This window comes from Astatotilapia calliptera, chromosome 15, assembly GCF_964374335.1.
Source record: "Astatotilapia calliptera chromosome 15, fAstCal68.1, whole genome shotgun sequence".
NCBI lineage: Eukaryota > Metazoa > Chordata > Actinopteri > Cichliformes > Cichlidae > Astatotilapia > Astatotilapia calliptera.
In genome coordinates, this window is record NC_137436.1 from 37,157,082 (window position 1) to 37,170,372 (window position 13,291).

Genomic DNA, 13,291 nt, shown 5'->3' on the forward strand with positions numbered 1-13,291 from the left:
CTACTTCCGGGCCTAAAGTAGTCTGCGTTTAATATGGCTTTTGTGTTGTTAACATGTTTAATGTTATGTATTTTCTTCTATTTGATCTCAAAAAGCTCCTAAAACAGTCAGTGATCACTGTTGATCTCCCTTGGCTTTTATTACCGCTAATCATTTATTTAAACTCAGTTTTTAAAACCTTAGGATGCAACTACAGCCCAGCCCATGCAGCAGTGTATGAATGACTAACCTCGTATTATGGATGGATTATCTCAGTTGTTCTCCTGGCTGAAGTTTGGTCCTTTTACAGCATTCTGCCATGCGATTACATTTGTTCCTGACCACCGAGAACACTCACGTTAACTTTTATCGAGTGGAAAAAAAGTTAGCTTGTTTATATTATGCTAACATAGCTGTGTCGCTAGCGGTCACGTAGCACATCATTATATACCAGCTAGCCCAACTTCAGTAACCCTACAAACGTCACTGCTTTTTAGTTTTCTGTCTTCATTTATGCTGGAAGTGATAACAGAGCTGTACGTTTTAATTTGTTTCCAAAACCCCGCAGTCAGGACATGCTATATTGTATTTAGATAGAAGCTAGTGAGCTAACTCCCTGCTAACTTCTAACTCCGTTAAATGTCATAAATTCTGTTTTCATGGATGCCTGCAGAACGCTGATCATTTTATTAAAGATGAAAGACTTTAGACAGATTTTCAACTCTCAGTAATGCCATAGTGATCGTTTGATATATGGACCTGCAGCGGAGTTTAGGTCCAGACACGGCTAGTGACGTCAAACTGAACAACCGGATTAGTAGAAAATAAACTTAAAAAATAAATAACTACATAAACATCTAAATTAAGAGGTCATTTGACTGTTTTTAAAGCTTGCAGTTAATGCAGATTTTTTTTAAATGACCCAAGAAATTCATTGCAGTAAATTCATCACTTGTAAGTCAAATAGTTTTTTTAAATGTTTAAAATGTTTACGTAATGTTTGAAAAGAAATAAAAGCAAACAAAACAAACAAACAAAGAAAAAATCAAAAAAACAAAAATAAGTTGTTAAATTTGTCCAAATGCAAGAACCCGTGAGCAACTGAAAAAAGACCTTTTCCATTGTCTTTCCAGCTGTTATAACAGACTAAAGACATATCTTTTTTGTTTGGGATCAAACTGACCCCAGGAATCAAAACCTAAAGATGTCTGCCGTATAAAAGAGCAGTTACTTAATATCCAAAATAAGATAAGATAAGATAACCTTTATTAGTCCCACACGTGGGAAATTTGTTTTGTCACAGCAGGAAGTGGACAGTGCAAAAGTTATGAGGCAAAAATTAGAATACAATAAGAATAAATACAGTACACAACTGTACAGAATAGAATAAAATAAAATACTATATACAGTAGAATAAAATAAAATAAATATACAATAAGATAAAAATAGAATACAAATACAAATACTATATACAACTGAGTAAAAATACAACGATGACAGAAAGGATTATTGCACTTAGTATTATTGCATATGTATGGATGTGTGTGCTTGATCAGTTAAAGTCTTTATTATGGAGTCTGACAGCAGTGGGGAGGAAAGACCTGCGAAATCTCTCCGTCCCACACCGTGGGTGCCGCAGTCTCCCACTGAAGGAGCTGCTCAGTGCTGTCACAGTCTGCTGCATGGGGTGGGAGATGTTGTCCATCAGGGATGACAGCTTAGCCGCCGTTCTCCTGTCACTCACCACCTCCACTAGGTCCAGAGGGCATCCTAGAACAGAATTAACTGAAGTTAATCAAAAATAACGTGTTGAACAAACTCAAATGGAAGAAAATGTTAGATGAACTTAAGATGACAGTTAAGTTTACATTACTTAAAATGCTCAAAAAGTAGTTTGAGAATTCAGGTTTAGTGTGTTTGTGTCTGAGATGTGTATAGATGGATATTATTAACACTAATAATAATGATGATGTAAGCAGATGAGGAAGAAAACTAATATATTAAGAATAATACATTTTGTATTTGTATAGACTTAGAGACTTAGAGAGCTTTTTATTGTCATTGTGCAGTTTCTTGCACAGCGAAATTGGGTAGCTGGACCACAAAGGTGCTAAAGTAAGAAGAAAAGAAACCAATATACAACGAAGGCGGAAATAAATAAATAATTAAATAAATAGAATAAAATAAAAAGCAGTGTATATGTATAGATATGTGAGTGGAACTATATACATGGTGTATGTGTAGGAAACATTGAAACAGACTGGGACCAAAATAATTGCACATGAGCCAAAAATATTGCACAGAACATGGAAAGACTGAGATATTGCACATAGATGATCAACAGCAGTGTCAGGGTGGATGTGTTGGGGAAGTCTTTACACACTTAGTTTGCATTAAGAGTTCTGATAGCCCACGGGAAGCAATTTTAGCAAATTTAGCAATTTTAAAACAAGAATCATTCAGAGATCACAAACCTCCACCAAGGCAGCTCACTCCATGGGCAGTATTTACCTGTACTGTGTTTTCTATATATTGTATATATATTCTTTCTTAATTGTTCAAAATAAGCTAATATTTTTTATTAAAACAATACATTTTTTTGTTTAAATAGTTGACACATTTTTTATATTCTCTTGTGAATAAAATACAGATTTATACAAATTATGTATACAAATACATATTTTACACAGCATTACAATTTTGGAGGGAAATGGGGTTGAATTAATATAACAATATATTAATATAGCATGATAAATTAAATGTAAAATAAATTAGTTTATTTAAATAAACTGGTCGAATAGCTTTACCAACGTAGTATTTTGTTTGCCCATGCTGATGAAATCATCAGACCGGCAGCAGACATTATTCCATAAACAGATATGGTTCACAGAAATCTATTTTTAGCACACACACACACACACACACACACACACACACACACACACACACACACACACACACACACACACACACACACACACACACACACACACACACAAATAGCTGAGCCTCCAACTTGTGTGCTTCTCTTCTCCCACCTCGGCTTTGGTGGCTCTGTGAGGCTCAGGTAATAACAATGTTACCATTTAGTCTAGTATCTGAATCCTTCCCAGTTATAAACATCGCTACACACATAATAGAACACATAAATTACGTACATACAGGACTATGAATAATAAAAAGTAAGCATTTCAGATATTACATTTGGTAGTTACATGATTATAGCATGTCTGCACTAATTGGCATAGTAATCCATCCTATAGTTGCTGTGATCTAGGGCTGCTAGAACAGCTGAAAAGTGCTCCCAACAAGAAGATCTTCCCCTATCATCATCGTGATGTTGCCAAAGACTCTTCATTCAATAACAATCTCTTTGACTTTGTGAGGTTTGTTATTTTAAATATTTCCCCAACACGATTTTATCAGCAACATTTACATTTTCAGTTGCTGGGGTTCTATGTGTTATGTGTGGCAGCTGCTGCTCTGGTAATGTCATTAACAGTATGAAGTGAAGTAATTCTCCATTCTGCTCCCGTCACCATAAAATTGGAAACTATGGCGGAGAACAAAAAAAGCGTGAGAAATTGGGGGAAAAGCAGGAGGGAAGACAGAATAATAGGACTGGGGTAATGGATAGCCGTTGTTTTTCTTGTGCTTGTATGTGTGTGTGTGTGTCTGTGTGTGAGACATAGCGTGTATGTCAAACTGTGACAATGTTTGCTTGCACCATTTTCCTGACATTGTGGTGGATCTCTGAGATACTGCCAAAACTGACATGCCACATAGCAGATGTTTAAAACTTTGTTTTTGTAGTTTTTTTCTATACAAGTTTCGTTTTTGTTTTTTTAACTTACTTGGTGTTCTGTGTTAACCTGTGTGTCTTATGATGTTGTTCATTAATGTAGAACAGACTACGACAGAATTGCTTCCATTTGGTACAAAAGCACGACGGGCATGACTCGGGTAGAATTGTTGTTGCAATAGTTCCTGATGCTCATGAAGTTGTTGAAATCCACTCTCCCTCAGGATTGCAGGAAAATCTGCTACTGTGCATTAACAAGGGTTTCCCAGCAGTATCCATGTATTTGTCTGACTTTTATATAATTACTTTGTTTCATTGCAGTGTGCTATATATTAAAAAAAATAAAATAAATACACAGCCAAGTCCAGTTGCTTTCTTTCCAAGCTCCTTTGACTCTCATGACCTGGATGAGTGAGAACCTACAGAGACACCATATACAGCTGTCTCTCTGGAAGAGTCCTGTAACAAAGTAGATATCTGTCCAGGCTGTACACCAGCTTTAACACATGTCAACTCCAGCGCTTTGGCAATCCAGGTTCAATAAGTGCTCTACATATGATGAACTAAATTGAATGAATACATATAATTCACACACACACAACTCATATAATCACTGTCATACCACATACAGTGGGGCAAAAAAGTATTTAGTCAGCCACCGATTGTGCAAGTTCCCCCACTTAAAATGATGACAGAGGTCAGTAATTTGCACCAGAGGTACACTTCAACTGTGAGAGACAGAATGTGAAAAAAATATCCATGAATTCACATGGTAGGATTTGTAAAGAATTTATTCGTAAATTAGGGTGGAAAATAAGTATTTGGTCACCTCAAACAAGGAAAATCTCTGGCTCTCTCTGTCCCCCACTTGTTACCTGTATGAATGGCACCTGTTTGAACTCATCATCTGTATAAAAGACACCTGTCCACAGCCTCAAACAGTCAGACTCCAAACTCCGCCATGGCCAAGACCAAAGAGCTTTCGAAGGACACCAGGAAAAGTATTGTAGACCTGCACCAGACTGCACCAGACTGAGCAAAGATCCCAGAACCACACGGGGGGACCTGGTGAATGACCTGCAGAGAGCTGGGACCAAAGTAACAAAGGTCACCATCAGTAACACACTACAACGGCAGGGAATCAAATCCCACAGTGCCAGATGTGTTCCGCTGCTGAAGCCAGTGCATGTCCAGGCCCATCTGAAGTTTGCCAGAGAGCACATGGATGATACAGCAGAGGATTGGGAGAATGTCATGTGGTCAGATGAAACCAAAGTAGAACTTTTTGGTATAAACTCAACTCGTCGTGTTTGGAGGAAGAAGAATACTGAGTTGCATCCCAAGAACACCATACCTACTGTGAAGCATGGGGGTGGAAACATCATGCTATGGGGCTGTTTTTCTGCCAAGGTCTGCAGGTCATTCACCAGGTCCCCCCGTGTGGTTCTGGGATCTTTGCTCAGTCTGGTGCAGTCTGGTGCAGGTCTACAATACTTTTCCTGGTGTCCTTCGAAAGCTCTTTGGTCTTGGCCATGGCGGAGTTTGGAGTCTGACTGCTTGAGGCTGTGGACAGGTGTCTTTTATACAGATGATGAGTTCAAACACGTGCCATTCATACAGGTAACGAGTGGGGGACAGAGAGAGCCAGAGATTTTCCTTGTTTGAGGTGACCAAATACTTATTTTCCACCCTAATTTACGAATAAATTCTTTACAAATCCTACCATGTGAATTCATGGATTTTTTTTTCACATTCTGTCTCTCACAGTTGAAGTGTACCTCTGGTGCAAATTACTGACCTCTGTCATCATTTTAAGTGGGGGAACTTGCACAATCGGTAGCTGACTAAATACTTTTTTGCCCCACTGTACTGTCATTCGTACTGCTGTCCATGCACAATTCACAAGTTGCTCTTTTATTTATTTATTTATTTTAGATATATCTTGCACTAGTGCATATAGGTTTGACTCTTATTATGCTTTTCCTTAGAATATGTCCTTATGTCTTGTAGTTAAATCACTACTTAAAAAGCCATTGCTTGACCCAGATATCATAGCTAATTACAGGCCAATCTCAAACATTCTTGAAAGATTAAAACAGTTAACTAATCATCTGTAAAGGTTTATTTGAAGAGTTTCAGTCAGGTTTCAGAGATCATCACAGTACAGAAACAGCTTTAGTGAAGGTTACAAATGATCTTCTTGTGGCTCTGACAGTAGACTCATCGCTATGCGTGTCCTGCTAGCCCTCAGTGCAGCTTTTGACATTGTTGACCATATTTTATTACAGTGTTTAGAGCATGCTGTAGCTAATAAAGGTACTGTTCAAATCATATCTATCTAACAGACTCCAATTTGTTCAATTAAATGGAGTCCGCATCACATTCTAAGGTTAATTGTGGAGTTCCACAGGGTTCAGTGCTAGGACCAATTCTGCTTACATTGTAACACTCGCCAATGAAATGTCTCAAAGATAAAAGACCTGGATTACCTCTAACATCCTGCTTCTAAATTCTGATAAAACTGAGGTTATTGTACTCTGCCTTAAAAATCCTAGTAATATGGAAACTAACCAAATGCTTACTCTGGATGGCATTACCTTGGCGTCCAGTAATACTGTGAGGAGTCTTTGAGCCATTTTTGATCATGATTTGTGTTTCAGTATACATATCACACTGTTGTGATATTTTGATACCATGGTAGCATTTACAGGATATTGTTTTATTGTGATATTATACAGAAAAGAGTTACTCAATAAGGCCCATTTAATAGTTGTTTTTCTCTTTCTCTGTGACCCAAGAATTAATGTGTAAGACTCACAGGCTGGTACCCCAAGGTCGAAAATACCACAGAGACGAGACCACTTCCTTACTCCCATCCTCCCTTTTTCTTTATCTCTTAGAAAAAGGCTCGTTAAAGGCCAGGTGGTTTGTTTCAGAATTCACTAATGAAAGAACTCTGTATTCTATGTCTAGGAGTGTATTTTGCTGGGATGATCATAAATTGTAGCTGAACTGATAAACTACACACAGGATACTTCTTTGCTCACAAGGCAGGAAGACGTTTCCTTATTTGGTCTGTACCGGTTTGAACTGGGAAAGCTGACACACGAACCTTTTTTTCCTCTATATAAGCTGTTGTATACTTAATAAACCTTTGAGTCGATTGGGAAGGCAACCTAAAGCAGTCTCTGTTTTCTTGTTCTCCCAAGCTGCTCCCGAGCTCGTACTAACACGCTGAATGGCATACCTGAGTGTTACTTTAAATAATTAGGAATCTTAGAAGGAAAGGACAGAACTCTGCTTATCGCTCGTGCCTTGGAGGGAAAACCGGGATGGACATTTTTTTCCTTCATCACACAATATCTTTAAATTTGAAACATCAAAGTGATGCTGAAAAACTACTTTGTGCATTTATTACTTCTAGGCTGGACTACTTTAATTCATAGTTATATGACTCCCTCCAAGCCTTCGGTTGATCCAAAATGTTGCAGATGTTCTTTAGTCTCAGACTGCTGATTTACTTTTGGTTCCTACAGTATTTATTAGTAGAATGGGAGGCAGAGTCTGCAGCTTTCAGGTCTCTCTTCAGTGGAACCAGCTCCCAGTTTGGATTCTGGAGACAGACATGTCCTCTACTTTAAGATTAGGCTTAAAACTTTCCTTTTTGATAAAGCATTTAATTTAGGCTGTATCAGGTGATCCTGGATCCTCTCTTAGTTATTCTGCAGTCCTCTCAGTGTGTCCTGATCTGTTCTGTTTTCTCTCCTTTTTACACCTTTGTCGTCTGATGCACCCTTATTTCAGTCTTCATATTAAGTGTAAGTTTTCTTGTATCTATGCTTAACTATGTGTATTTTGCTCCCCCCCCCCCCCCTATTTTCATTTGACGGATGCTTTCTCTAGGCTCTTGTTTTGAGTTTTGCTTCATGTCTCTGTCCTGATTGTCTGCACATGTATCTCATTCCCCCAGCTGTGCCTTATTGCTAATAAGCCTTCTGTGTTTATGCATAGTCCAGTACTCCCTGTGTCCTTTGTAATGGCATATGTTGTGCAACCATTGGCATGTGCTGCCCTGCTCCTGCACCCTTGCATTTTCTGGTATCACCTAATTCACTGGATTCTGGGTTTGTTTGTATCACAGAGCACGATAGCGGCTTTTTGTTTTTACATTTTTCATTCCGTGTTCTCCCTGCAGCATTCTGCATTTGGGTCCTCCACCTCCACATTACAATCCACACAGTACTGTGACAGCTACATTCTGGAAAAAGGTAGACTAGAGATGCCTACCAGATGATTCAGCCTTTTTTCATTTTGCATATATTGTTGTGTTATCATAGCTGCTGGTTTCTCACACATGCTCGAGGTGTTCTTTAGCGTCAGTATCATGATTCACTGGGTTTATGGCAAAAGTGAAGCAGTCTGACTCCCAACTTGTGACATATGAAAGCTTGTGAAGGTTCATCAAATTTAAACGGACTGAGTGATCATGATTTTTCAACCTGCAAGGTTAATGTTGTAAAGCCTGAGTAATTTAACCCAAACCGCCATATTTTCCTAAATATCTTTTTTGCATTGAAGCTTTGCAGTGCAGATAGTGTTTTCTTTTTTCTATAGCTGTCTGTGGCTAAATTTTAAATACTTGTTATAATAAATTGGATTTTTTGGTTTATCATTTTAATGAAGTTCATTAGTCATTAGTTTCAGTCCCACCCTGTAGCCATGAAAGACATGCTTGAACACTATCCTCTTTTTCTTCTTTTTTTTCTAAGATTAATGTTTGTCCTTTTAGGCCGCACAAGATGAGAGCAAAAGTAACAAAACAGCACATTAAATGAATTATATTCTGGGTGGAAGTTGTTCCAAAATATACTGCATTGTTGATTCATCTTCAAAGACGTCAGTTTGGAAAAGGTCACGGTAATTGAAAACCAAAGCGAATCAACCTTGAGTTTTTTGTTTTTTTTTCCTTATTCAGGTCCTCCCAAAATCCATTTAAACAATTTTAAATTGATGATGTCACTATTTTGACCACAGCAACAGCTTGATCTTCAGGGGTCATGCTGCCAACTCATACTTTAAAGAGAGTTTTGTGCTCAGTGAGAGGCACTTATATGAAAAGATTAAACCTTATTCCCTCAAGACCCCCAGCCTGAAAGATTGAAGTAGATTTCAAAGGGGTTGGTTGAAGGAATCACTTCCCTTTGGCCAGACTGGAAAAAATGAAAACCCGCATTACTTAATTGAGATGTCTGATCTCAGTTCAGGTGGTGGCTACTGCTGGGACCTTGTATCGAGTTAGCTGTAAACAGAACAGTTCAAACAGAGGGCTTAAAGAACCAGGCTTTTACAACCCAGCCGAGTACCTTGTTAAGATTTTTAAAAAAGTCATCCCACCTCTGAAATATTACTGTTACTCAGCCTTGAAGTTTCACATTGTAATTTCTATTTGCTGAGCAGTATTTTGTGAAACTTCATCATTTGTGATACATACTCAAACTATCAAAGTTGAGCTTACGTGAGCTTACGTGATCCATCCAATTTCTGCTGTTTACCTGAGTTGAAACCTCCCTCTCTCTCTCATGTCCAGCTCATAACATCTCTTCATCTCGTCAGCATGCCGTGGGCCTGCCCTTGGGCCTCCACCTATACAGAACACTTGCCACAGGTCCATGAGGGGTCACGTTCAGATGCCCAAACCTCCTCAACTGGCTGTTAATGAGAATAAAATGGAAAAACATTAGTTTTAGTTTAAAACTAAAAACATATTTCAACATTTTAAAGAAGGGTAAAATATTTCTATATGTTTGTGGGAAAAATATTTTGGGTAAAATAAATAAATTAAACTTAGTTTTGGGGGATTTGAATTAAGGAACTACTGTCCTAATTCAGCCAGTGTCCGTATAACCCTGGTAACCCTGGCAGCTAACTTACAGTATTTACAGTTGGTAAATACTGTAAGTTAGTTTATGTTAAGAGACAGGAAGATCCTTTTAAATTCTGCTGTCCACCCAAAAAAAAAAATATTATGATGATGAAGGGTGTGGGTTTCAGGAAGGGTGGGTGGAGATGCAGAGGTTAATGTAGGCGTCAAGGCCATTCTCTTATGCTTAGACAGCAGAGCTTTTGATCTGCCTTTTTCAAAAGCAGCTGACTCATTTTTGAGGAAGTCGTGATAAAAATGCACAAGGAAACTAGGGCAAACAATAGCTTAATCGATGGAAGGGGCTCTGTGACTTTAACCCAATGTCAAAGGTTGTAATTCAATTTAAAAGTTGGTTGTTTAAGCAAACAAAGAAAAAGACTTGAAGGTAAAAGTGACGTCAGCATAAGAAGATATTGTAAGAAAGAGAAGGAGTGATTAGTCATTAAAAAAATCTATACTAACAGAGTCAAGTTTGTGTGTATAGAATATGGGAAATCTTGCCATAAAATAATTGAATATTACCAACTGTCTTTACTCAAGGTGATGTCAAAGCAACACAGAGGCTAAAGAATTTTTGTTTCTTGTAGTACTGGTGCTGAAGAACAGCTCCACAATGTCCACTGGCCTCTAATATGACACACTTGGCTGGTCAGGTCCTTCTCATTGGTTTTGTTCTTGCTAGGTTGACATTATCACATAAAACTACAACTACTAGGTGTGCAAGTAGGAATTAGCTACGTCACAATCATATTTATGAATAATCAATAAGAATAAGACCTTCATACAGAGCCCAGCAAACCGAAAATAAGATCAGAACTGCAGCATAATTTACCAACTTGTGTAACGCTTATGTTGTTGGATATTTTATCCTCAAGATGAATATAAAACTCTACTTTGGCCCAAACCGTAGCTACTTTTAGTTGGCTTAAAATGTTTTCACAAGCCTCTGGGCTGAAATCCAAGGAACCCCCCTGCCCCCTCCATTGCAACAGCGGTTTTATGAGTTTTTATAAAGCTCTATATGCTTTCATTTTCTTAATGGCTTGTATGCTAACAATGAGTTAATTGCATCAGTCTCTCTCCCACAATCCCTCAACTGTGCAAAGATATCTTACAGGAATCTCAAATCCACAACAGTCTGCAACAATCATGCCACAGTGTCAGTATGATGGATAACTGCGTAACATATTAGCTCAATTTTAAGATAAACCATGATATAATAAATCGCCTGAATCACAATACTCTGATCACCTCCTCTTTTCTATACAGTTGGTTTTTCACCACCCCCATAAAATCGTGCTTTCATTAACCTGGGGCCTCTATGTTAGCGAAGTCAACATCTGTCCAGCTTTCCACCTAGATTGCCAAAGAACAAAGGCTTTTCCATTACTACCCTGGGAAAGTGAACAATTATAGGCATCAGAAGTACACATAGTTGTGAAATTTTATAATGATACTTTGGACTATGAGAACTTTATTCAGTATATACACTGCATTAAAATTACTTGCTTTAAAAATGCGAGCTTTCACAATGCTGCTATAATCTTGGGCAAGTGCCCTTTTTTTTTTCAAAAGAACAACTAAAAACAAAAAAAACAACTCATTGGAATTACTGCCTTATCCCATTTGATTTTATTTTCCTGTCTTACTACAGGCAGTAGAATAAGAAGCCAGCAAGCTAAAGATGCACAAGGATTTCCATTTTGTTAAGGAGATTACACCAACGTCCTTATGACATCCCCTTAAGTGATATGTGACGTCACTGGTTTTATTATCAACGTTCCCTTTCTAATTATAGTGGTGTATTATCACGACTGTCATGTGTGATGTCCAAATGCTATGTCACATTAGCTACCTCTTAACTGAGCATAAATCCACACCATTCTTAAATTTGTTCACAGTGTTCATGTCTGGAGATAGATACATACGGTTACCACTCACTTTTCAACCTCTTCAGGATCCTAGTAACTCACCAGAAGAATCTAGAACTGATCAAGAGTGAAGATAGAAGAGGATATTATGTTGAAAACAACTTGGTTATAAGTTGTTAACCTCTTAAGCCCTAAGCCTAACTGATCTCCTGCCTTTTGCCCCCGTATCAGGGGGCGTTGGGGCTTAAGAGGTTATCTGGGACAAATTAGTGGCCGATTACATCTCGGGAAACCAAGAGAAACACATCAGGCCAAACACAGATATACAGGTTTGCAGTGGTTGTGCTTCTATATTCCTGAATAATGGGAAAACCCCCTCACACCATGAAACATCCTGAGGATTCCCTGCTAGCATTTACCTGCCCAGCACGTTGCTGCAGGGATCCATCCAATTTGGGAACTGGACCTGGTTTTAATGTGAGAAACTACTAAGCTGGATTCTTTTTTTTCCTCTTTTTCTTTTGCATTACGGGCTGGATATTGCAATTCTGTGACCAAAATAACTCAATAAACTTTTAGTGGGAAAGTTTAATACCTATGCAGCTCTTGTGTGGTCTTCTTTTCATGATAAAGGCCTCATTTTCCACCCATGCTCTGGAAAGTCAAGCTGTAGAGTAAATCAGCAGAGTTGCTTGGTCTTGCACAGAGGCACGAGTTCCTTCATATCCCTGCTCCTGAACAACTGCTCTGCTGGAAGATGTACTTAAATAGGTGGGGGGGGGGGGGGGGGGGGGGGGGGGGGTGAGCCTGATTTTGTCATTGTATGACAACAAGTCATGTATGGGTCATTTCCAAAATATGGCTGAAATTTGACTTTGCAATGTGCATTTGCAATGTGCACACGTCTGCAGAATTGTAGCAACTCAAAACATGTTTTTCTTGTTTTTCTATAAGCATCTCCAAGCAGGTGATAAAAAAAATAGTAGTAAACATTAAGTACATAAATAGATGTAATGATCTGCATCCCTCAAGAGCCATTAAAACAGTTTAAGACCCACTGCACAGTATGAGATTTTGGTTAGAGGCGATGATTTATAGACGAAAGGCATGCCACCTCGATGTAGAGATTAGCCGTGTAATACTGTTTACTTTAACGCACAAACATGAAATATGTCAAACATGTCTTTACCCGCCTAGTGTAACGGCAGATGAGAGGAAGAGGTTGGAAAATGCCAGGTGAGGTCTCAGATGAATACAACACTCATCATCAACCACATTTTGGCGCCACCCGCACAGAAGACAAACTTGCTCTTTGTACTATTTGCCTGACAGGTATAATTATATTACAGCGCATTTATCTACCACAAAATAAATTGGTATACGGTATGATCACTGCAAGTTAATTTTTTTTTAGGGTTTTTTTTGCACAAGGTGGCCAAGAAATTGCCAGAGGAGATAAATGACTGCTAAAGGCATCTTTGTGTGGTCAAGAAAGTTTATCTGAGAAGCTTCTAAAAGAAGGAAACCAAACAGAAACTTTACTTTTCTCAATTTCTTTGCGTTATACTTATATTTTCTTTCTTTTTCTTTTTTGTTTTGCTACTGTTGCACTGAGAGGGCAAATGCACTGCAACACTGCACAGCTGCAGACACGACCATAAGATGTAAAGGGTTGCAAAAGTGAAGGATTTATTTATGTTGTGAAGGAGAAAAAGC

General features: G+C 38.3%; 1 long non-coding RNA gene across 1 annotated transcript; it reads right to left on the reverse strand.

Annotated features, from left to right (window-relative positions):
- Positions 1-1,223: 1,223 nt before the first annotated feature.
- On the reverse strand, positions 1,224-9,490 carry LOC145420586 (uncharacterized). Its single transcript, XR_013901910.1, has 2 exons — positions 9,334-9,490; positions 1,224-1,749 (listed from the first exon to the last, which is right to left on the reverse strand). It is a non-coding gene; the product is annotated as an uncharacterized LOC145420586 (long non-coding RNA).
- Positions 9,491-13,291: the final 3,801 nt, after the last annotated feature.